The sequence below is a fragment of the Diceros bicornis genome, chromosome 12 (genome assembly GCF_020826845.1).
Source record: "Diceros bicornis minor isolate mBicDic1 chromosome 12, mDicBic1.mat.cur, whole genome shotgun sequence".
Lineage (NCBI taxonomy): Eukaryota > Metazoa > Chordata > Mammalia > Perissodactyla > Rhinocerotidae > Diceros > Diceros bicornis.
In genome coordinates, this window is record NC_080751.1 from 8,094,603 (window position 1) to 8,120,065 (window position 25,463).

General features: G+C 35.5%; 1 long non-coding RNA gene across 2 annotated transcripts; it reads left to right on the plus strand.

Annotated features, from left to right (window-relative positions):
* The first annotated feature begins 358 nt into the window (after window positions 1–358).
* LOC131411786 (uncharacterized) lies at window positions 359–17,937 on the plus strand. Of its 2 annotated transcripts, none has more exons than XR_009221648.1 (3): window positions 359–498; window positions 15,706–15,928; window positions 17,585–17,937. It is a non-coding gene; the product is annotated as an uncharacterized LOC131411786 (long non-coding RNA). The 2 variants fall into 2 exon arrangements; XR_009221647.1 differs by lacking the exon at window positions 359–498 and adding an exon at window positions 12,252–12,310.
* The last annotated feature ends 7,526 nt before the right edge of the window (window positions 17,938–25,463 follow it).

Consider the following 25,463-nt stretch of genomic DNA (forward strand, 5'->3'; position numbering starts at 1 on the left):
ACCCCCTATGTGGGTCTTTGAGAAGCACAAGTCTTCTGGAGTTGACAAGCCCTGCCGCCCACAGGTCCACACACACAGTCCTTCCCCGTGTGCACACCCCGACCTCCTGAAGCGGACCCAGTCTCTCCGTGGCGGGAGCCCCACACTCCACCACTGCCCCACACTCTTCCGACTCCATGTGCCCGCCCTGCCCCACTGAAGTTGGCTTAGTGGCCAGGCTGCAGAGAATCCAGTCACCAATCTATGCAGGCCCACAAGTTGCCTGAGGGCTTGTTGTTGGGTGGGGCCAGTCTCTAGGGTGGGCTGCCTGCCCTGGCTGAGCTGGATTTAATCAGTGCTCTAGCGGGTGGGGCAGACCCTGGGCTAACAGGCCTCAGTGAGAACTCCAATGGCGTCTGTGTCAGCATGCCCACACCAGGCCACGACAATGGCCGCCACCAATGTCCCAGTCCCTGGAGAGGTCTCACCTCTCACCGAGATGCACTCAGGGCCTATTAGGTGAGTCTCTTTTCACCAAAGCACTGTGCACCTTTCTTTCTGGTGATTTTAGGTTGCTTTCTGAAACAGGTGAGTTTGCGTGTGGGCCCTTTAAGAGCCGGTTTTAATAATCTTTGTGAACCAGCTTTTCTTGGGGTACTCCCCAATGTTTTAGTAGCAGGCAAAGTCAGATATTATGCCTTTCGCCTCGATTGTGCTGGGTTCACAAAATGCCCTCAGCGGGGGCGCTCCCAGCTCAGGGCACCGCTCCTCCATGGAGGCTGCGTTCCTGTGGGCTGCTCCTGGGCAGCTGTGAAGCTGGCGGCTTGTGAAGGTGGCGTTTTTCCTCTCCAGAAGGGAGTTTCTGCCTCTTCTACCTCAATTAGGATTGTCCGTTGTTGCAGGAGTTCCTCTTATCCAGTTTTCAGTTGTGTCTCAGGGGTAATTTTTCCACGAGTAGTTTTAATTTGGCTGTGTCCACGGGAGGAGGTGAGTTCAGAGTCTGCCTACGCTGCCATCTTGACTTCTCCCTCCTGATGTTATTTTAAATAGTAACATTATTTTATTCTTCAGTTCTTCTTGGTATATGAAATATGGTTCTTTTATTAAAATTTTATCCTGCTAAAATCACTTATAAAACTCTCACATTTTATCTGTAGATTTTGAATTTTCTACATCGTAATCTCATTTGCAAATGAGATCAGGTTTATTTCTTTCCAATCCTCATACTTTTTTTCCCTCTCTTTGTTGACATACTGTACTGGCTAGGACCTGTAATACTCTGTTTAATAGAAATAGAGACAATGAGTATTCTAGACATGTTTCAAATGAGAAAGCTTTCAACATTTCACAATTGAGTAGAATATTTGCTGGCTTTTTCTTCCCTTGTTTTGTTTTATCATATTATGGAAAATCACGTCTATTTCAAGTTTGCTAAAGATATAAAGTGAATAGATGTTGAAGTTCTTTAAACGATTTGTTTTCTGGACTTCTTTTATAAATAGATTTGTCTCCCTTATTCTGTCAATGCATATAAAGAGCATTGATTTTCAAATATAAAACAAAATTTGTATTCATGAAAGAAAAACTAAGCAGATCATGATATATTATATACATTGCTATCTATCTATCTTAATTCCTTAATTCTATTTGCTACTATTTAATTTAGGATTTTCTCATATACAGTCATGTGTCACTTAACAGTGCAGATACATTCTGAGAAAAGCATCATCGGGCGATTTTGTCATTGTGCAAACATCATAGAATGTACTTAGTGTACGTGGTATAGCCTACTACACACAGACTATGTGGTTCTATCCTTATGAGACTACAGTCACATTTGCAGTGTCATTGACTGAAATGTCATTATACAGCACATGACTGTATATTCATATATGAGATTGATATGAAATTTCATTTTTTGTATTGTTTTTGGTTAGGTTTTGCTTTTAAGACTATAGCATTAGAAAATAGCTTGGGGAGTGCTCCATATTTAATACTCTCCAGAGGACTTTGTATAAGAATTTTTTTTATTTAGGCATAATTGACATATAACATTATATTAGCTTCAGTGTACAATGTAATGATTCAATTTGTGAAGTGATCACCACAATAATTCTACTTACCATCTGCCACCAAAGTTACAAATTTTTTATTCCTTTGTGATGAGAATTTTATGATTTACTCTCTTGGCAGCTTTCCAATATGCACTACAATATTATTGAATATAGTCACCATTCTGTACGTTACATCCCATGACTTATTTTAGAACTGCAATTTTGTACTTCTTGGCCCCCTTCACACATTTCACCCAACTCCCAACCCCCACCCCTGACAACCACCATTCTGTTCTTTGTATCTATGATTTTGTTTTGTTTGTTTGTTTTTTAGATTCCACATAGAAGTGATATCATGTAGCTCTTTCTCTGTCTGACTTATTTCACTTGGTCTAATAAACTCAGGGTCCATCCGTGTTGTCATGAACGGCAAGATTTCATTCTTTTTTATGGTTGAATAATGTTCCATTGAATATATGTGCCACATTTTCTTTATTCATCCACTGATGAACACTTAGGTTTTTTCCATATCTTGGCTATTGTAAATAATGTGGCAATGAATGTAGGGGTGTATATATCTTTTCAAATTAGTATTTCATTTTCTTCAGATAAATATCCAAAAGTGGAATTGCTGGATCATATGGTAGTTCTGTTTTTAATTTTTTGAGGAACCTCCATACTGTTTTCCCTAGTGGCTGCAGAAATTTACCTTACCACCAACAATGCACAAGGGTTCCCTTTTCTCTACGACCTCTCCAACACTTATTTCTTGTCTTTTTAAATAATAGCCATTCTAACATGTGTAAGGTGATATTTCCTTGTGGTTTTGATTTGCATTTTCCTGATAATTAGTGATGCTGAGTATTTTTTAATGTGCCTGTTGGCCATCTCTATGTCTTCTTTGGAAAAGTGTCTATTCAGATCCTCTGCCCATTTTTTTAATTAAATTGTTTGGGTTTTTGGCTATTGAGTTTGATGAGTTCTTTATATATTTTGGATATTAATGCCTTATCAGATATATGATTTGCAAATATTTTCTCCCATTCAGTAGGTTGCTTTTTCATTTTTTTGATGGTTTCTTTATCTATGTAGAAGCTTTTTTAGTGTGATGTAGTCTCACTTGTGTATTTTTGCTTTTGAAGTCAAATCCAAAAAATAATCACCAAGACTGATATCAAGGAGCTTACTGCCTATGTTTTCTTCTAAGAGTCTTATGGTTTCAGGTCTTATATCCAAGCCTTTAATCCATTTTGAATTAATTTTTGTCTATGGTGTAATATAGTAGTCTAGTTTTATGCTTTTGCATGTGGCTGTCCAGTTTTCCCAATACCATTTATTAAGGAGATTGTCCTTTCTCCATTGTATATTCTTGCCTCTTTCGTCATAAATTAATTGATCATATATGCATGGGTTTATTTCTGGTCTGTCTATTCCGTTCTATTGATCTATATGTCTGTTTTTACGCCAATACCATACTCTTTTGATTACTCTGTAATACAGTTTGAAATTGGGGAGCGTGATGCCTCCATCTTTGTTCTTCTTTTTCAGGATTGGTTTGGCTATTCAGGGTCTTTTGTGGTTCCATACAAATTTTAGGATTGTATTATCTATTTCTGTGAAAAATGCCATTGGGATTTTGATAGAAATTGCACTGACTCTGTAGATTGCTTTGGGTAATAGGACATTTTAACAATATAAATTCTTCCAATCCATGAGCATGGAATATCTTTCCATAGCCTCCTCTTCAATTTTTTGGAAGAGTTTGAGAAGGATAAGTATTAAATCTTCTTTAAATATTTAGTAGAATTCATCAGTGAAGGCATCTGGTCTTTGGGTTTTGCTTGTTGGGAGTTTTTGATTATTTATTCAATCTCCTTACTAGTAATCGGTCTATTCAGATTTTCTATTTCTTCATGATTCATTCTTGGAAGATTGGATATTTCTAGGAATTTATATATTTCTTCTAGGTTGTCCAATTTGTTGGTGTGTAATTGTTCATAGTAGTCTCTTATGATCATTTGTATTTCTGTGGTATTGGTTGTAACTTCTCTTTCATTTCTGATTTTGTTTATTTGAGCTCTCTCTCTTTGTTTCTTGGTGAGTCTAGCTAAAGGTTTGTCAATTTTGTTCATCTTTTCAGAGAACCAGCTCTAAGTTTCATTGATCTTTTCTATTGTTTTTTTAGTCTCTATTTCATTTATTTCTGCTCTGACCTTTGTTATTTCCTTCCTTCTACTAACTTTGGGCTTCATTTGTTCTCCTTTTTCTAGTTCCTTTAAGTATAAAGGCAGATTGTTTATTTCAGATTTTTCTTATTTCTTGAGGTAGGCCTGTATCGGTATGAACTTACCTTTTAGAATTGCTTTTGCTGAATCCAATAGATTTTGATGCGTTGTATTTCCATTTTCATTTGTCTCAAGGTATTTTTTTATTTCTCCTTTGATTTCTTCACTGACCTATTGGTTGTTCAGTAGCATGTTATTTAATCTCCACATATTTGTGATTTTTCCAGTTTTCTTCTTGTAATTGATTTCCAGTTTTATACCGTTGTGGTCAGAAGGATACTTGATGTGATTTCAATCTTCATAAATTTATTGAAACTCATTTAGTGACCTAGCATATGGTCTGTCAGGGGGACTTTTCCATATGCAATTGAGAAGAATGTATATTCTGCTGCTTTTGGATGAAATCTTCTCTATGTGTCTATTAAATTCATTTCGTCTAATGTGTGGTTTAAGGCCAATGTTCCCTTATTGATTTTGTGTCTGGATGATCTATCCATTGATGTAAGTGGGGTATTAAAGTCCCCTACTGTTATTGTATTGCTGTCTATTTCTCCTTGTAGGTCTGTTAATATTTGCTTTATATACTTCGCTGTTCTTATGTTGGTGCATAAATGTTTACAAATGTTATATCCTCTCATTGGACTGACCCCTTTATCATTATGTAATGCCCTTCTTTGTTTTATATTACATACTTTATTTTAAAGTCTATTTTGTCTGATATAAGTATGATAACACCTGCTTCCTTTGGTTTCCATTTGCATGAAATATCTTTTTCCATTTCTTCACTTTCAGTCTATTTGTGTCCTGAAATCTGAAGTGAGTCTCTTGTAGGCAGCATATAGATGGGTCTTGTTTTTTAATCCATTCAGTCGTTCTATGTCTTTTGATTGGAGAATTTAGTCCATTTACATTTAAAGTAATTATTGATAGATATATACTTATTGCCATTTTGTTAATTTTTTTCTTGCTGTTTTGTGATTTCTCTCTGTTTCTTTCTTCTACTCTTGATCTCTTCCCTTGTGGTTTGATGACTTTCTTTATTGTTATACTTAGATTCCTTTTTTATTATCTTTTGTGTATCTACTATAGGTTTTTGCTTTGTGGTTATCAGGAGGCTCACATATAAGAGTCTGTATATATAATAGTCCATATTAAGTTGATAGTAACTTAAGTTTGAATGCCTCCTAAAACTACGTTTACTACCGCCTCACATTTTGTTTTTGATGTCACATTTTACATCTTTTTAGTTTACATATCCCTTAACTGATTATTGTATTTATGGTTATTTTTACTACTTTTGTCTTTTAATCTGCATACTAGCTTCGTAAGTGATTGGTCCATTACCTTTACTAGTGAAATTTATGCTTTTATATTTACTTGTTACTAATTACTGTCCTTTCTTTTCAGCTCGAAGAAGTCCTTTTAACATTGCTTGTAAAGTTGGTTTAGTGGTGATGAAGTCCTGTAGCTTTTGCTTATCTGGAAAACTCTTCATCTCTCCTTCAGTTTTGAATGATAACCTTGCCAAGTAGAATATTCTTGGTGGAGGCTTTTTTCTTTCAGCACCCTGAATTTATCATGCCTCTCTCTTCTGTCCTGCAAAATTTCTGCTGACAAATCCGCTGATAGTGTTATAGGGGTTTTTTTGTACTTAACGAGTTGTTTTTCTCTTGCTGCTTTTAAGATTCTCTCTTTAACTTTTGGAATATTAATTATAATGTGTCTTGATGTGAATCTTTTTGTGTTCATCTTCTTTGGAACTCTCTGGGCTTCCTGGGTCTTAATGTCTGTTTCCTTCTGCAGGTCAAGGAAATTTTCAGCCACTATTTCTTCACATAAGTTTTCTGCCCCTTTATCTCTCTCTTCTCCTTCTGGGACCCCTATCATGCAAATTTTATTCTATTTGATATTGTTCCATAGGTCCCTTAAGCTATTTTCACTTTTTAAAATTCTTTTTTCTTTTTGCTGCTGTCTTTGGGTATATCTTCTAGACCATTGATGTCTTTGCTGTTATCTTCTAGACCACTGATCCTCTCTTCTGCTTCATCTAGTACACTGTTGAGCCCCTGTAGTGTACAGTCATGTACCACATAATGATGTTTTGGTCAACAACAGACTGCATATATGATGATGGTCCCATGAGATTAGTACCATATAGTCTGGGTGTGTAGTAGGCTATACCTTCTAGGTTTGTGTAAGTACTAAGTAAGTACTAAGAAGTTTTTCTCTACCTTTCTAGGTTCTTCTGGCTAGTTTAAGAATTAAATCGACATGAGACAGGTTCACAGGAGAAAAACAAACAAAAGTTTAATAAGATATATACATAGGAGAAAATCAGGAAAACTGAGTAACGGGCAAAAATAGCTGAAGCCTTCACCTTAAATACCATCCTCAGCAAAAGACAAAAGATGTCGGGGGTGGGCAGAGTCAAGGACTTCAAAGGGAAGGAGGGCAATTCACAAGTAGGTGAAAAGGAGCAAACGTTTGGAAAACAAATGTTTGTTTGGCCACAGAGAAACAGAAGAACACAGAGGGGAGCCCAACAACAGGCTTTTCTAGGGTCCTCCCTGTCTACAACCTAGTTCATCTTATGCTAAAGTGATATCTTGCTCCTGAGACAGGTTTTTTTAATCTGAATTCTTTTAGGCAGTTAAGGGGGAGGTAACAGGAAAAACTTTGAGTCTTTTTTTTCTTAAAAATAATCAAACTAAAATAATCTTTATATTTAAGAGACATGTTTCACGGTGGCCAATTTTGTTCCCCTTCAGTATACTCTATGATGTTCACACAACGATGAAATCACCTAACGACGCATTTCTCAGAACATATCCCCATCATTAAGCAACACATGACTGTATTTTTCAGTTCAATTATTGTAATTCTTTAGCTCTGTGTCTTCTGTTTGGTACTCTCTTATATTTTCATTCTCTTTCTTGAAGTTCTCACTAGTTTCATCCATTCTTCTCCTAAGTTTGGTGAGCGTATTTATGAGTGTTACTTGGAACTCTTTAATGGGTAGGTTACTTATCTATGTTTCATTAAGGCTTTTTTTGAAAGTTTTATCTTGCTTTTTTCTTTGGAACATATTTCTTTGTTTCCTCATTTTGCTTGACTCTGTGTTTGTTTCTATGTATTAGGTGAAACAACTACCTCTCCCAATCTTGAAAGAATAGACTTGTGTAGGAGATGAACGTTATCTTTCAACCTTGCCCTAGCTCTTGTTTGTCTCTCAATCTTTGTGATTGTCTAAGCAGCCTGATTTATTCTTGATAGATCCCAGTTGTAGAAGGTGTGCCAAGGTCTGTCAGTGTTCCAAAGAGAGGGATCTCAGACAGCACCTCGTTTCAGGCTGATTGAAAACCAGACCCTCAGGCAGCAGCTTTTAAAGTGTGCAAATATATACAGTCCTGTGGGATTGCAATTGTAAACCTTGCTGGCCTCCAGACTAGGTATTCTGGAGGTGTCCCCTGGGTAACAGTTGCAAAAATTGAGGTTTTAGAGGAGTGTATAAGCTTCTTTCTGGGAGGTACTGGTGGCCTGTAGCAAGGCCAAAGGGAAGCTCAAAGATGGTGTCCCCCTGCCCACTTTCCCCAAGAGCACCTCTGTAGCCTCTAGATGTGTGGCAAACCTGAAGCCTTCCCCTCAGGCTAAAGTTCCAGGACAGGTAAATAGGCCTTTTTCACAGAAAGTCTGGGCAAGTGTTTCAGTCTGCTGTCTGTGTATCACCCTGGAGATGGTAACCTGCCAAAAACAGTCTCTCCAATTGTTATAGTCCTGTGGACCCAGGAACACAAGTCCCCCTGGCCACCAAAGCCAGGAGATCAAGGAACTTCTCCTGTGTTGACTGTGTGTGCTCAGTGGCTTTTGCAAGTCCTTGGGAGAGCACAAGTCTGGGTCACGCCTGCTGGTTTCCGTAAGGCTGCAGGAGAGTGCTGGGCAGGGGCATGCCTGCCAGCTTTAGTGGGGCAGTGGGAGAGCACACCAGCTGGCACTATCAGGGGAGAGGGAGAGCACAAAAGTGGCACCTGCCAATGCCCCCATTCCCAGAGAGAGTCCCAAAAGGCCCCTGCCCCTTTGGCACATGTTTTAAGATTAGGAAATGAATCTCCCTCACACATAGTCTGGGCACTTTTCAAACTGTTACTTTTGTTTTGGTCTTCGAGGCAAGTGAGTCTGCACTCAAGCCCTATGAATGAAGTGTTTCAGTTCCCTGCTGCCCTTTGGGTGTCCTGGACATGGGCCTTATTGGTTTTCCCAGCCAGAAGTTTTGAGGGCTCATCTCTTTGTTGCACATTCTAAGGGTCGAAGTGCCGGATGTGGGGCAGGAACCCCTCACTCCTCGGGGAGAAGCTCTGTATTTGTGAGATCCCCTTCCTCTTGTGGGTCGCCTGCCAAGGTAGGGATTTTGGCAAGACCACGTCTCTGCCTCTCCTACCCCTCTCAATGTGGCCCTTTTACCCTTTGTTGTCAAGGAGCTATTCAGCTAGTTTTCAGGTCTTTATCAGACGGAATTTTTCCATATGTAGCTGTAGATTTGGGGTGTCTATGGTTGAAAGTGAGTTCAGGATCTTTCTATATCACTGTCTTGGAACACCGCCCCCCACCCCCCAACCGGCTCCAAGAATTCTTTTTGGAGTAGAATTCGCCCAGTGAAGTCATCTTGTAATGGATGTTTCTTAGTGGATTGTTAATACAAATTTAATGTCTGTTTATTTTAAAGATTGGCTCCGATTTTGTATTTCTCCTGTCAGTTTTTGTAAATTGCATTTATCTAGAAAATGTCAATTTCATTTACATTTTCAAAATTATTAACATAAGGTTGCTCATAAAATCCTCTCTGCAAGATTTGTGATGATGCTCCCATTTTAATGCCTGATATTGATGATTTTTGCCTCCTCCTTTTTTTCTTGATCAGTCTCATCATTGCTTATATTTGTTATTTTTTTCAAATAAAGTTCTTTTGTTTCTTTTGATACTTTCTATTATATGTTTGTCTTCTATTTTTTAAGTGTATCCTAATTTCACTAATGTATTCTATTCCTTCTACTTTCTCGTGTCTAATTTGCTCTTTTGTCCTCTAATAACTTTTCTTTTTCATAAATATTTAAATGTTTTTAAGATTTTCATTATCATGTCTTATTTGACAAAGGGATTTTTAAAAGTGTACATTTCTTCACTTCAAAATATGTAGGACTGGTAGGGAAACTTGCAATCTGATTTCTGGTTTAATGGCATATGGTTAGACGAAATTCTCTCTGTAACTTAAATCCTTTGATGTGTGTTAAGATTTATTTTATGTCCCATTATATAGACATTTATTGTGAATGTTCTGTGTGTGCATAAAATTATCTTCTGCAGTTTTAGGGAGCAGTCCTCTGTATTTTTCTATTAGACCAGATGTGTTAATTTCATAGTTCAAATCTGTAATTTTACTGATATTTTTCAACTGTTCTTTTAATCACAGAGACATGTTAAAATTGTCCATTATAATTTTGAAGTTATCTCTTTTTAATTTTTTAGTTCTGTGAACTTATGTTTTATATATTTCAATTTAGGTTAAGTGCATACACATTTAAAATTGCTTTAACTTACTAGTGAAATAAAACATTTTTGTGATTAAGAAGAGTCCCTCTTTATCTCTAGTGTTGCCTTATTCCTTAATATTTATTTTGCTAGACATTAGTATAGCTACACCTGATTTCTTTTGCTTGTTGTCATGATATCACATTTTCTATCTTATATTTTCAAGCTTTCATGTACCTATGTTTCAGATGGCTATCGTATAAAAAATATATAGTCAAGTTGTATTTTCATACTCAATCTACTAACTTGTTTTTTAAATGGAAGATCTTATTCCATTTATATTAAGATAGCTCTCAATATTGTGATTTTAAATCTACCACCTACCTAATATATGGTTTCTATTCCTACTTTCATGTCTATATATACTTTACTTTCTTGAACTCTTTAGGACTGTGTATTTTTTTTAATTATTGAATTTTTTTCTCAATTATTTGGGACATCACACAATCTTATGTTATTTTATGTTACTCTGCATACAATGCTTTCCAACAGAGCTTTCTGTCATGTGGAAATGTTCTATATCTGTGATGTCCTATATGGTAGCCATTAGCCACATATGACTACTGAGCACTTGAACTGTGGCTAGTGTGAGTAAAGAACTAAATTATTAATTGGATTTTAATTAATTTACGTCTAACTTTAAGTAGATAGTGACTACAGCGTTGGAAAGAATAGCATAGAAATTGCAACCTAAATCCTTGACGTATCAAAGCCTAGTGCTATTTTTGGTCTTTTTGCTTACTCCCTGATAATATATAGTCCTTCAGAAACTTTGAATTTATTTACTACTTCCTTCCCAAATTATATGAATTTATGTATCTATAAGAATGTATATATAAAAGTTCATGAAATAATATGTTTCTTGTGTAGTTTCAGTGGTATATATACAAAACTGTGTGTAAACATATATATGCAAACATATATATATGTGTATATAAGCCACATGTGCATATGTATACATACATACACACACACACACACACACACACACACACGTGTGTATTTGCATTTTCATACTTGTCAATTCCATCCTGTATCTCCAAACTTCCATATGGTGTCATTCTTCCTTATGAAGTGAACCTTTTATTATTTCCTCTAGTAAGGTTCTTCTTGTGGCAAAGTCCTGTTAACCTTTGTTTGTCACCCTTATTATTGAAGGATGTCTTCCCTAAATACACAATTCTAGGTTGGCAGCCATTTTTTTCAATACATCATGGATTTGATTTTAGTTTCTCTGTTAAAAAGTTATCTGGCCATCTAAATATTTCTTCTTTGAAGATATTCTTCATTTTTCCCTAGCTTTTTAAAAGTAAAACCACTCCTTCTCTTAGATGTTTTACAATTTTACAGTGATCTCTTTAGGCATCTGGTTTTTTTTTTATTTATTATCCTTGAGAGTTTAAAAAAAAATCTTGAATCTGTGTTTAGATTTTTTTAATAAATTCTGGAAAATTTCAGATGTTACCTCTTTAAATATTGCTTCTTATTCATTCTCTCTTTTCATAGCACTCCAAATAATTAGAAGTTTGACCTTCCTATCATATACCTTATTCTCTTAACCTCTCTCTACTTCATTCGTTTGTTTCTTTCAGATTTCAGAATAAATCTTTCAGATTTATTTACCTATATTTCAGTTCACTGATTCACTCTTCAGAGATGTCTAATCTATTGTTTTTGATCAACTGGTATATTCTTTTTTTTTATTGCTGTAACAATGGTTTATAACATTATATAAATTTCGGGTGTACATCATTTTATTTCAGCCTCTGTTTAGACTACATCATGTTTGCCACCAGAAGTCTGATTGCCATCCATCATGGTACAAATGTGCCCCTTTACTCCTTTTGCCCTCCTCCCACCTCCTTCCCCTCTGGTAACTATCAATCTAAACTCTGTATCTATGTGTGTGTTTGTTTGTTGTTGTTGTTTTATCTTCCATGTATGAGTGAAATTATATAGTATTTGGCTTTTTCCATCTGACTTATTTTGCTTAGCAAAATACCTAACTGGTATATTCTTAATTGTTGTTAAAAATTCTGTTTGTTGGTCTTTAAAATTTGCTATGCAGTTTTTAAATAGTTTACAGCTCTCTAAAAACTGCTTTGATCTTGTATTTTATTTTACAGACATAGTAATCAGAGTTGTTCCAAATTCTGTGTAAAATATTCCAATTTCTAACTCCCTATAGTTATTGTCTATTGCATATAATGATTCTTATTCATGTCACCTTGTCTCCTTGTGTCCCTGGTTTTTGGGGGTAAGTTTGAAAAATTATGATAAAAAAATTGTGATCTAGAATATTATTATTTACTCCACTAAAGATTTTTATTTGCTTCTTTCTGGTGCCCAGGTATACTAAGAACGTACAGAATACCTTTATCCAATTTGGGAGATTGAGCTGTTTCTAAGGTATTCTAGATTATTCGAGTCTGAGCTGTAATTTGTGTGAGTGCTTGTTCGCTGCCATTTAATCCTAGTTCCTAGGATGTGGTGCTTTGGATCTCCACTCAAAATATGGGGATTCTACTGGGACCACACACAAATGAACCTAGGCTTCAATTTTTATACCCTAACTACACGATGTCAAAAAACAGCCAGGGCTGGACCCGTGGCTTAGGGGTTAAAGTGCGAGTGCTCTGCTACTGGCAGCCCGGGTTCCGATCCTGGGCGAGCATGGATGCACTGCTTCTCCGTCCATGCTGAGGCAGTTTCCCACATACAGCAAGTAGAAGGATGTGCAACTATTACATACAACTATCTACTGGGGCTTTGGGGAGAAAAAGGGAAAAAAAGGAAGAGGATTGGCAATAGATGTTGGCTCAGGGCCGGTCTTCCTCAGCAAAAAGAGGAGGATTGGCATGGATGTTAGCTCAGGGCTGATATTCATCACACACACACAAAAAAAGAAAAACCAGCCTCTCAGCCATTCTTCTGCCTTGGCAAATCATCACAGAGAAACAACAGCCGTGAAAGCATGATTTAGTAATCTGGATGTTCGTTGTCTGCCTTTTGCTTACTTTGGCCTGGTAGTTTTGGAAACTAAACAAACAAAAAAACTTTTCAGACTATTCTACCAAACCCTGTTTAGACTACCTACAGCACAAATTGTATGAAATTATGTACCTGGAGTACAAATTGCATGAAATTATGCTGATTGATGAGGAAATTATGCTGGTTTATGGGATACCATCATAACCTCTAAAGCTGGGAAAAAGACAGATTACCAATGATCACACCCTTCCCAGTTTTTCCAACAGTAATTGTACTCTAAAAGCTGTCAAGCATGTGACCTGCTAGATGGCAAAAATATTCTAGTGGGTTCTTTTATTTCAGATAGATTTTACTACTTATTACATCTCCATTTCTTTCTTGAAAAGATAATGAGTCGTGGAAGAGACATTCTAGCCATCTAACATTGCCAGTATGATTTTGACATGAGACTATTTATGTAACTTCATTACAATTTTGCCTCTGAATGGAAAGTAGAGTTTTATTTTAAAAGTATCTGCTAAATCAAAATGTCCCTTCTTATACAGACAAAGTACTTCTACAATTTATGTCAGATTCCTGAGTGTCGCTAATATCTCCTATTCTTTTACATCTTAGAAACATTTTATGCTATAGATATAAAACTCAAAATTTGTGTAAATTAATGGAAATATTTTCTGTACATCAGGCACATAGAAATTTTAAAGTCAATCCATTTGGGAATTGCATCTTCAAAGACAGAAGTACATAAAATATGTGGACAATCTTCATTGGACCTTTTGTTTTGTTTCAAAGCAACAACTTGAATGATATTTAATTGGACAAAATAGTACCTATCGTAAGAAGTTATTACATCCAAAATTTTAAAGACTCATGAATTAGGAATTACAAAACAAAAACAGAAAAAATAACTTTCCCCTTTAGAATATCATTAGTTGTCTTAAATATCCCTGCAGTGGTGTGGGTTAGGCTTACTCCATTTAAATGCACAGTTGTGATTAGGTAACCAGAGACGCGGAGAAATTATTTTGCCATAGCCAGAGACCTTAACGGTACAATAAAATAATTCACTAATTTTCATTTCATTCTTTAGAGGTTGGTCAAACAAGGCAAGATTACACTATTAAGTCTGAATTTTCTGAATAAAAGCAGCCTGGGACATAAGAACCTCACCAGACGTACCCATGTCAAAAGCCTTCTGGGCTAGTCTGTTCTGTTGTTAGTCAGTAAACTATGGAAAAGGGCCTGTGTTACAAGGGTGTGAAGCAGAATTGATAAAGCGCTATTTGCTATAGTTAAGGAGCTCTTACTCAAATTTTATGAAAGAGAAAAATTAATGCATATTTGCAATAGTGTGAATTATATGATAAGGGTATTCCCAATATGCAATGGGAGGACCACTTAACCAACACCGTGACTTGCCAGTGTTGGCATGGGAGGTAATGATAACATTTAAGTGTAAAGCTGTTAATGCTGATTATCTTATTTACTCTTCCATTTAGCCCTATGAGTTAGAGAGTACTGTTCCCTTGCTGTCATCTAAAGATGAAAAACAGAAATGTTTGATTAAGTTGTCCAGTGCCCAAAAGTTAGCAAATAGGAGAGCCAAGAGTTGGACCTGGGCAATGTGTCTCCAGAATCAGCTCTTTTAAAAGAATCAGCTCTTTTAAAACTCCATTTAAGTCATTTTCTGGGAAAAAGGAAGTGTGTAAATAAGAGATGAAGAGAAAGCCAGCCACAAAAAGAGATGCTGCTTGAGATAACACTTAGATCATGAGAAGGTGAGATTTCAAAGAGTGGGGTCAGAATTCACTGAGCACCATCAGAAAAATTTCAGTGTTTCTTGAGTAAGGCACACAAAGTCTTCAGCTCTATCTATAAAGCATTCCATGAGAAAGAGCAGTCAGAGGTATGGGAGGACTTGGAGAAGACAGGAGCAGCATGTGTATTTAATAGACATCTGGCTCTTTGTCCAGTGAGCATGCTTTGGGTTCTTAACATCATTTGGGTGGTTAATAAGGAAGCAAGTTTCTAGTGGCAACAACCAATTTCTCTGAATTTAATTTTACATAAATAAAACCTGAGGCACACAAAGTGCTACATTTCAGTACAGTTCCAGTGCATCTGCATCCTTATGACTCTTTAACTCATTTGTTATTGAACAAACTCTGACAGAACACAGTGTATCTGTTAAGATAGTAGTAGTTGAGCTGAGGTAAGAAAAAAAAATCTTAGTGCTTGAATACAACAAAAATGTATTTCTTACACGCGTTCACACCCAACTGGGGATTTTGCTTGTCACAGTTACTCCTGAATCTAGGATAACAGAGGCTCCATTTTGATGGGTATTTCCAAGATTATTGAAACAGGAAGAAAGAAAATGGAAAATTGCATACCAGCTCTTAAAGCTGCCATTCACGCAGGAGATACACCATTTCTATTGGCCAAAGCAAGTCATATGGTCATACTTTCAAAGAGAGAAGAGAATTGAAATACTGTCATACCTGGAAATATATGGCAATCAACACAAATGACTGTTACAAACAGAGGAAGTGTGGCACAAAATTCTAGGAGATTTTATGGTCTCTTCTCAGCCAACCAGGCATAGGAAATGGGTCAGAAAGTGAGTACATTGAGGGTAATATAACGATGTGTTTTCTTTCAGAAATAACACATTGTAACTTACTGGGGGTCTTCCATCACTCAATTCAAATAAATGATAGAAGTTTCTACACTGGAATAATAAGAATTCTGTTTTATTTTTATTTTTTTACTTTGTACAGATAGTAAAGATTGTTAATTTTCTGATTCTTCAGTTTTTATTGAACTACCTACCTGACAGTGGCCCTTTGATGAAAGAAAGCAGGAGTTGAGAAGAAGCCAAACTTGCAACATCTACCAGAACCAGTGATCTACAAGGGCCTGAAATCTGAGCAGCTTTTTCGATAGCTCAGTCAGGCATGTGCAAAAACACTTGAGAGCAATAAGCTGTTCAGCTATTGATATATTACAGTTGGCACCTATGGAGAGATACCTAAGGTGAGAAATAAGATGCAATTTCAAATACATAAATAAGTTCTGCCTGCAAAGTCTTTTTCTCAGAGAATAACGTACAAAATAACCTTATGAAGCAATGTTCCTTTCCCTTGTCAAATTGCTTTTGTCATTCCAAAATAGTCATAATATTTGCTTTTCATACAATACCTTAAAAATTTAATTCGGGTCTCTTTTAATTACTTCAATATATACTTCAATATATAATGATTGGATTAGAGCAAGAAAATAAATTCAACATTCCTTTTTTACTTAATCGAAGCAAGTATAATATACTATTTGGAAGAAATTATTATGTTTCTTTAGCGGAATCTTTCAAATGGATAGAGAATTTTAGTAATTTAAGATGTTTTATTCCACAAATTCAGAAATCCCGGATGGCTACAAGTAGAGAATTTGAAAAAATTCATGTCATACATATTTCTTCTGCATATCCTTTGGAGACATTTATTCTTAGCATGAAATGAAATAAAATTACTTTTATTACATAGACAAGAGATCTGAGATTATGCAACTCAAAAAAAATAACCATCCAATTGGACAAGGAAAATATCTTTTAAAGATTCTTAAATATATCATTTTATTTTAAAGAAGGAAAGTATCGCTTTTTTGTCTTAGAGAAGTAAGAGTAAAAATTAAAATAAGCTAAAGAGATTATTCCTTAAACATTTCCCAGAATCAGATTTAGGAGGCCTGAGTTTGAATCCTAAATCTCCACTGACTTTCTATGCTCTTTTGCCAAGTTATTTACTTCCTCTGAGCCTCAAATTTCATGTACTATTTTGTTAATATTTCACATATTATTTATATTAATTTGTACTATGAGCTGAGACCAGAGCCCCAAATAAGAGAAACCCTAGAATACCCTATTATTGTTATAGGCAATGCATTTGTATTTGAGACCATAGAAAGTATTTAGTGCCATATGAAGACCACAGCTGGCAGAGTGGTGGAGGAAAACCATGGCAAAAATGAAGGAAAACTAAAAGTTCTAAATGCACAAAGGCTCCATTTATGTGTAATGGTTGTAAGTATTGATTGCATTAGTGCCAGACAAGCATGATTTTTTAAAATAACGGTGGTTTCCAAAAGTGAAAAAAGAGGCCCTCCCTTTTTTTGTTTTGATCCAGGGGTTGTGTTAAAACACACCTATGTACTCACACACATACACGCTTTAAAACCACCACTTCTTCATTTGATTTCTAGCAGTTGATTGATTTCTAGCTATAGTGACCTTGTATTAGAAAACCTAAGAAACTTGATTTCTGAAAAATTGCCAAAGAAACTACTTTTGTCATTTTCGAGGTTGTTCAGTGTCCAGAACAGAGGAGGACTAACAGTCTTTGTCTTTGACATGCAATGGCTAACTCTTAACCTCATGGGAAATGTCATGAAATTATAGCCATGCATGAACTGAGGCTGAGAACCAAGAGGCTATCTTCTTTATTTCAAAATAAATTTGAGGTCACTGTGGGAGGTCAATTTATTTTTATTCATCTGAAGACCTGGGTTGCCTTTTAGGGGTATGATATGTGCCTTCATCTTCCACCTTAAGTCTGAGCAAATGTAGAATCAGTGATACACATGCATCTGCCTCACAGATAATACATTGTTCATTGATGTTGTTGTCTTCTTTTTCAGAGCGCGGGAAAAAAGATGCTTACCACCAGCTTTAAATTGGGTGTGGTCGTATGACTTGCTTCAACCAGTAAAATGTGAGTGGAAATGTGAGTGTGTTACTTCCAGGGCTAAGCATTTAGTGAAAAGGCTGCTGGGATTAAGGAAGTGTGTGCTGATGTGGAGGTGGATGGCTACACCTTCCCATACAGGACAGCCTCCCTGTACAGGTGGCTGAATGCACAGTGGACTACGCATGAACAAAAATAAGCCTTTATTTTTTGAGTCACCACGATTTTGAAGGTTGCTGTTTCCCAGATATAGGCAAACTAAGGCTGACTGATGTAACCACTTTTTCAGCAGCTTCCAGGGTTATCCTTCTGCCTACCAGGCTTTCTTCAAGGAAGGCGATCAAGGACTTGTCCTTTCATTAAGCCCTTCAAACTAAGTGGTTCTAGTTTGTTCTTTTTCCTTATATAGTCCACTGTTCTAAAAGAACTGTTTCATAAGAAGATAAATTAAAAACCAGGTTATTGTAAAATAAATAGAGAATAAAACATCTTTTCGAATGAGAGTTTAATTTAATATCATCTTGCCAGAAAATTACTTAACTGAAGCCTCAGTTAAGTAGCTAGAATTCTGCTTATAACTCATAAAATGGGTCTAACATACTCTTTCTCTAATTTTTGTTATATATACCCCTAAAGGCAAGTCCTATTAGGTATCTCCACAAAGAAAATGACATTATGGGTAATTTCTGTGATATTCGCTGAAATGGTGTTGCTAATCTCTCATCTCTGTCACCAGCATTTATAACATTACTATCTGTTTCTATTGCTTTTCAGTTTACAAAAAGCAAGGTTTCTACAATTGCCTCTCCAGAGATAAATTATTCAGCTATTTATTGAATTCCTAATAAGTGTCAGACCTGGGATTAGCTTCAATTTGAGAAGGGATTTGGGGCTGCTGTGCAGATTTTAACAAAATGTAGCTCTTCTCCTCAATAGTTTACAATCTAGTTGGAAAGCAAAGCTGTATATCATAACCCTCCTCCCTCAAAAAACAAAACAGCAGTTGTTGATATATTTAAATGTGTAAAACTTGTAGTATTACCAAGTGAGAAACACCATTCCATGGACTGCCACTTAAATCTCTAATGCAATAGACAAGTCACTTACTGTCTCTTGGAGTGTCAGTTTCCATGTTTGTAAAATGAGAAGATAAAACGAAATAATATCCAAGGTTCCCACAAACTCTAAGAAACTAACTCAGAATTACAAAATGCATACTGGTACTGATATTTCCATCTTTGGAGTTTGTTCAAACCATCCCCAGAGATGCTGTTGCTGTGTCTTGCTTTCTCCATTTTGAGATGCAGAATAGCTCAATGTTAGCTCTGAGTCTGGATAGATTCAGCATTTGGTTATGCATATCGAAGGTAAATTTATTCTCACTCAAAGTGTCAGGATGTGGGGAAAGCCCTGAAAAATAACCTATGCGTAGAACCTAAGCACAGGAGACATTTAACATAGAGGCTACACAGACTGATGAAAACGTGATTCACAGAACAGAATGTATTAATGGCATATTAAAAATGAAAGAGAAAAAGAAAAATCTTTGATCTTAAAATGAAAGAATGCCAAGATATAAATCACGGAAAATGCTACCCCTTCTTACTGATATCATTGGAATGCTCCTGAGAATTAGCCTTTTTCTCCCTATTTTAATGCATTATAAGTAAAATATGTCAACCAAAGAGTCAACCTGTAATAGATTGTCTGAAGTTTTTTTAAAATTCATTATCAATCAATTTTTGCCTGATCATCCTATCTTCCCATACTAAAGTATGTTTTTCCCCAGTTCTCTAGCTCATATTTTAAATGTTTATACTAATATTCAATTGAAAGAATATTTCTATTGAATTTTAGCAAAACAAAGGATTACACACATATTCTTAGTTTTCGGAAATTGGCAGATAAGATATTTGTTAACCATGAGTTCTGTTGGAGTTTAATGAGCAACTTAGTGGATTTGTTACTTCATCTGCAGAAATATTTAATTTTTGAATAGCCTTTTTACTGTTTGCTGGGAAAATCATGATGGACTTTAAAAAGATAATAAAACAAATAGAATGTGATTAAAAGTTCTTTTTATAATGAATCCATAAAAGATAAGAATGAGAAAACAGTGGAACAAATAAAACAATAAAAATACAATAATGCCAAAAACGAGCAAAAGAAAAAAGTTTGAAAATTTAATTCAAATATAATAATAGTAAACAATCATATAGTGCCTACTATATTCCAGACAGTGTTGGAAAGAATTTACAAATATTAAATCATTTAATTTTCAAAACAGCCCCATGAAAGAATTGCTGCTATGAATCTAAATTAACAAATAATGAAAAGGAGGTAGGAGTGGAGTTAAAGAGTACAGCTTTCAGACAGAGGTCAAACTAAAGTGGCCATCAATTCTGTATAGAAGAAGTAAGGAACAGAGAAGGACTACTACAACACTGAGGTAAAAAAAAAAAAAAATTTAAAAAATGGCAGTAAGTACATACTTATCAATAGCTACTTTAAATGTCAATGGACTAAACGCTCCAATTAAAAGGCACAGGGTGGCTGACTGGATAACAAAACAAGACCCATATGTATGCTGCATACAAGAGACACAATTCAGACCTAAAGACACTCACAAACGGAAAGTGAAGGGATGGAAAAAGATACTCCACGCAAATGGCAATGAAAAGAAAGCTGGGGTAGCAGTACTCATATCAGACAAAATAGACTTTAAAACAAAAACTGTAAAAAGAGATAAAGAAGGGCATTACATAATGATCAAGGGAACAATCCAACAAGAGGATATAACACTTGTAAATATCGACGCACCCAATGTAGGTGCACTTAAATATATAAAGCAATTATTAACAGACATAAAAACAGAAATAGACAGTAAAACAATAATAGTAGGGGACTTTAACACTCCACTTACACCAATGGATAGATCATCCAAACAGAAGATCAATAAGGAAACATTGGCCTTAAATGACACACTAGAACAGATGGACCTAGTAGATATATACAGAGCATTCCATCAAAAACCGAAGAATACATGTTCTTTTCAAATGTACATGGAACATTCTCAAGGATTGATCACATATTAGGCCACAAAACAAGTCTCCATAAATTTAAGAAGATTGAAATAATACCAAGCATCTTTTCTGACCACAACGGTATGAAACTAGAAATCAACTATGGGAAGAAAATCAGAAAAGCCACAAATACGTGGAGATTAAACAAAATGCTACTGAACAACGACTGGGTTAACAAAGAAATCAAAGAAGAAATCAAAAAATACCTGGAGACAAATGAAAATGAAAATACGACATGCCAGAATTTATGGGATACAGCAAAAGCGGTTCTAAGAGGGAAGTTTATAGCGATGCAGGCCTATCTCAACAAACAAGAAAAATCTCAAATAAACAATCTAACAATGCACCTAAAGGAACTGGAAAAAGAAGAACAAACAAAGCCCAAAATCAGTAGAAGAAGGGAAATAATAAAAATCAGAGCAGAAATTAATGAAATAGAGACAAAAAAAACAATAGAAAAAATTAATAAAACCAAGAGCTGGTTCTTTGAAAAGATCAACAAAATTGACAAACCTTTAGCTAGACTCACCAAGAAAAAAAGAGAGAAGGCACAAATAAGTAAAATCAGAAATGAAAGAGGAGAGGTTACAACAGACACCTCAGAAATACAAAAAACTATAAGAGAATACTATGAAAGGCTATATGCCAACCAATTCGACAATCTGGAAGAAATGGATAAATTCTTAGAATCATACAACCTTCCAAAACTGGATCAAGAAGAAGTGGAGAATTTGAATAGAACAATCACTAGTAAGGAGATCGAAACAGTAATGAAAAACCTCCCCAAAAATAAAAGTCCAGGACCAGACGGCTTCCCTGGTGAATTCTACCAAACATTCAAAGAAGACTTAATACCTATCCTTCTCAAACTCTTCCAAAATATTGAGTAGGGGGGGAAGCTCCCTAACTCATTCTACGAAGCTGACATTACCCTGATACCAAAACCAGACAAGGACAACATGAAAAAAGAAAGTTACAGGCCAATATCGCTGATGAACATCGATGCGAAAATCCTCAACAAAATACTAGCAAATCGCATACAACAATACGTTAAAAAGATTATACACCATGATCAAGTGGGATTTATTCCAGGTATGCAGGGATGGTTTAACATTCGCAAATCGATCAACGTATAACACCACATTAATAAAATGAAGAACAGAAATCACATGATCATCTCAATAGATGCAGAGAAAGCATTTGACAAGATACAGCATCCATTTATGATAAAAACTCTGAATAAAATGTGGATAGAAGGAAAGTACCTCAACATAATAAAGACCATATATGAGAAACCCACAGTTAATATCATCCTCAATGGTGAAAAACTGAAAGCTATCCCTCTAAGAACAGGAACCAGACAAGGATGCTCACTGTCACCACTCCTATTTAACATAGTACTGGAAGTCCTAGCCAGAGCAATCAGGCAAGAGAAAGAAATAAAAGGGATCCACATTGGAAAGGAAGAAGTGAAACTGTCACTATTTGCAGATGACATGATTTTATATATAGAAAACCCTAAAGAATCCACCAGAAAACTTTTAGAAGTAATAAACGAATATGGTAAAGTTGCAGGATACAAAATCAACATACAAAAATCAGTTGCATTTCTGTACACTAACAACGAAGTAGCAGAAAGAGAAATTAAGAATACCATCCCATTTACAATTGCAACAAAAAGAATAAAATACCTAGGAATAAACTTAACCAAAGAGGTGAAAGATCTGTACACCGAAAACTATAAAACATTTCTGAAAGAAATTGAAGAAGACGCAAAGAAATGGAAAGATATTCCGTGCTCTTGGATTGGAAGAATTAACATAGTTAAGATGTCCATACTTCCTAAAGCCATCTATACATTCAATGCAATCCCTATCAAAGTTCCAACAACATTTTTCACAGAAATAGAACAAAGAATCCTAAAATTTATATGGAACAACAAAAGACCCCGAATAGCTAAAGGAATCCTCAGAAAAGAGAACAAAGCTGGAGGTATCACACTCCCTGATTTCAAAATATACTACAAAGCTATAGTAACCAAAACAGCATGGTACTGACACAAAAACAGACACACAGATCAATGGAATAGAATCGAAAGCCCAGAAATAAACCCACACATCTATGGACAGCTAATCTTTGACAAAAGAGCCAGGAACATACAATGGGGAAAAGAAAGTCTCTTCAACAAATGGTGTTGGGAAAACTGGATAGCCACATGCAAAAAAATGAAAGTAGACCCTTACCTTACACCATGCACAAAAATTAACTCCAAATGGATTAAAGACTTGAATGTAAGACCTGAAACTCTGAAACTTCTAGAAGAAAACATAGGTAGTACGCTCTTCGACATCGGTCTTAGCAACATCTTTTCAAACACCACATCTGACCGGGCAAGAGAAACAATAGAAAAAATAAACAAATGGGACTACATCAAACTAAAAAGCTTCTGCACAGCAAAGGAAACCATCAACAAAACGAAAAGACAACCTAACAATTGGGAGAAGATATTTGCAAACCATACTTCTGATAAGGGCTCAATCTCCAAAATATAGAAAGAACTCATGCATCTCCACAACAAAAACACTGCCAACCCAATTAAAAAATGGGCAAAAGATCTGAACAGACATTTATCCAAAGAAGATATACAGATGGCCAACAGACACATGAAAAGATGTTCAAAATCACTAACTATCAGGGAAATGCAAATCAAAACTACAATGAGCTATCACCTCACGCCCGTCAGAATGGCTATAATTAACAAGACAGGAAACAACATGTGTTGGAGAGGATGTGGAGAGACGAGAACTCTCATACACTGCTGGTGGGAGTGCAAACTGGTGCAGCCACTATGGAAAACAGTATGGAGATTCCTCAAATAATCAAGGATAGAACTACCATATGATCCAGCTATTCCACTGTTGGGTATTTATCCAAAGAACTTGAAAACACCAATTTGCGAAGGTACATGCACCCCTGTGTTCATTGCAGCGTTATTCACAATAGCCAAGACTTGGAAGCAACCTAAGTGCCCATCAAGGGACGAATGGATAAAGAAGATGTGGTATATATACACAATGGAATACTACTCAGCCATAAGAAACGATGAAATCCAGCCATTTGTGACAACATGGATGGACATTGAGGGTATAATGCAAAGTGAAATAAGTCAGAGGGAGAAGGTCAAATACCGTATGATTTCCTTCATTAAGTAGTAGATAATAACAACAATAAACAAACACATAGGGACAGAGATTGGATTGGTGGTTACCAGAGGGGAAGGGGGGAGGGAGGAGGGTGAAAGGGATAATTTGGTACATGTGTGTGGTGATGGGTTGTAATTAGTATTTTGGTGGTGAACATGATGTAATCTATTCAGAAATTGAAGTACAATGATGTACACCTGAAATTTTTACAATGTTATAAACCAATAAAAAAAAAAAAAAACAAATAATGAGGAGGCACAGAAAGTTTTAATGACTTGGCCAGGGTCATGTATTTCTAAGTGACAGCTCCAGAATTCAAACCCAGCAGTCTACCTCCAGCATTTATTTTCTTAACCACTATATTGTGACTGCATTTATTAAGTAGTAATATAAATGGACTAAAATCTTAATTTAAAAGACAAGGACAGCAGATTATGTTTTAAAAGTTAAACAGAGTTTTACGCTGTCAACTGGAATTCTCCTAAGAAATAAGGACAGAGAGACGTTAAGAAAGGAAATAGAAAAAGATATCAGGCAAGTACTAACCTAAATGAAGTTGATATAGTTATATTAATCATTATTAATAGCAAAAACATAGACTTTAACTAAATAAACAATAGAGATAAAGAGAACTACTTCAAAACATTAAAAACTTCAATTTACCAGGATGATTAAAAAACAATAAACAAATCTAAACTCATATACACTTAAAAATGTCATCTCAAAATATCTTGAACATAAACTGACAGAACTTCAAGGAGAAACTGATAAATCATTTACCTCATTTTGTAATTAGTAAATGCACCAAGCGAAAATCTAAAGAGAAATTTAGAAGATTCAAACAGTTCTCTTAAATAACATGATCTAGTGCGTGTTTATGGGAATTGCAACCAACAACTGGAGAATACATGAAACTTGCTAAGATCTCTGGTGTGCTAGACCATACACCAAGTCACACAAATTTCAAAGGTTTGGAATTCTACAGATCAGGACTTTAACCACAATGTAATTCAGTTAATAATTACAAAAATTATGGTTAGAATTTAAAAAACGTAATTCTTAACAAGTCATGAATCAAAGAAGAAATCATAGTGGATGTGAAAAATATTTAAAAGGGTAAGGAAAATGGTATATTTAAAACTTAGAAATAACACTGAGGTAGCAATAAAATGAAATTCGTAGCCTCAAGTATTCGTATTCAAAATGATGAAAATCTCAAATGATTAAACTAAGCAACCAATTTTAAACGTTAAAAAAGAAGAGTTTAGAATTATTTCAATGAACAAAAAAAAAAGAAAGAAAATGATAAAGTTTATAGAATCCCTTGGTATAGAAATCAAATAGGGAATGAACACAGTCAAGATCTTCTTTTTTAAAAGGAATAACACTGATAGTAGTTAGCTAGGTTAATTTACCCATAAACAATATTAGCAATTAAAAAAACTAAATATAATATCAAAACTTTATGCTGATTCATTTGAAAACTTAGATGAAATTAATACATTCTGAGGAAAATAAAATTTACTACCACTGACACAAGAAGAAA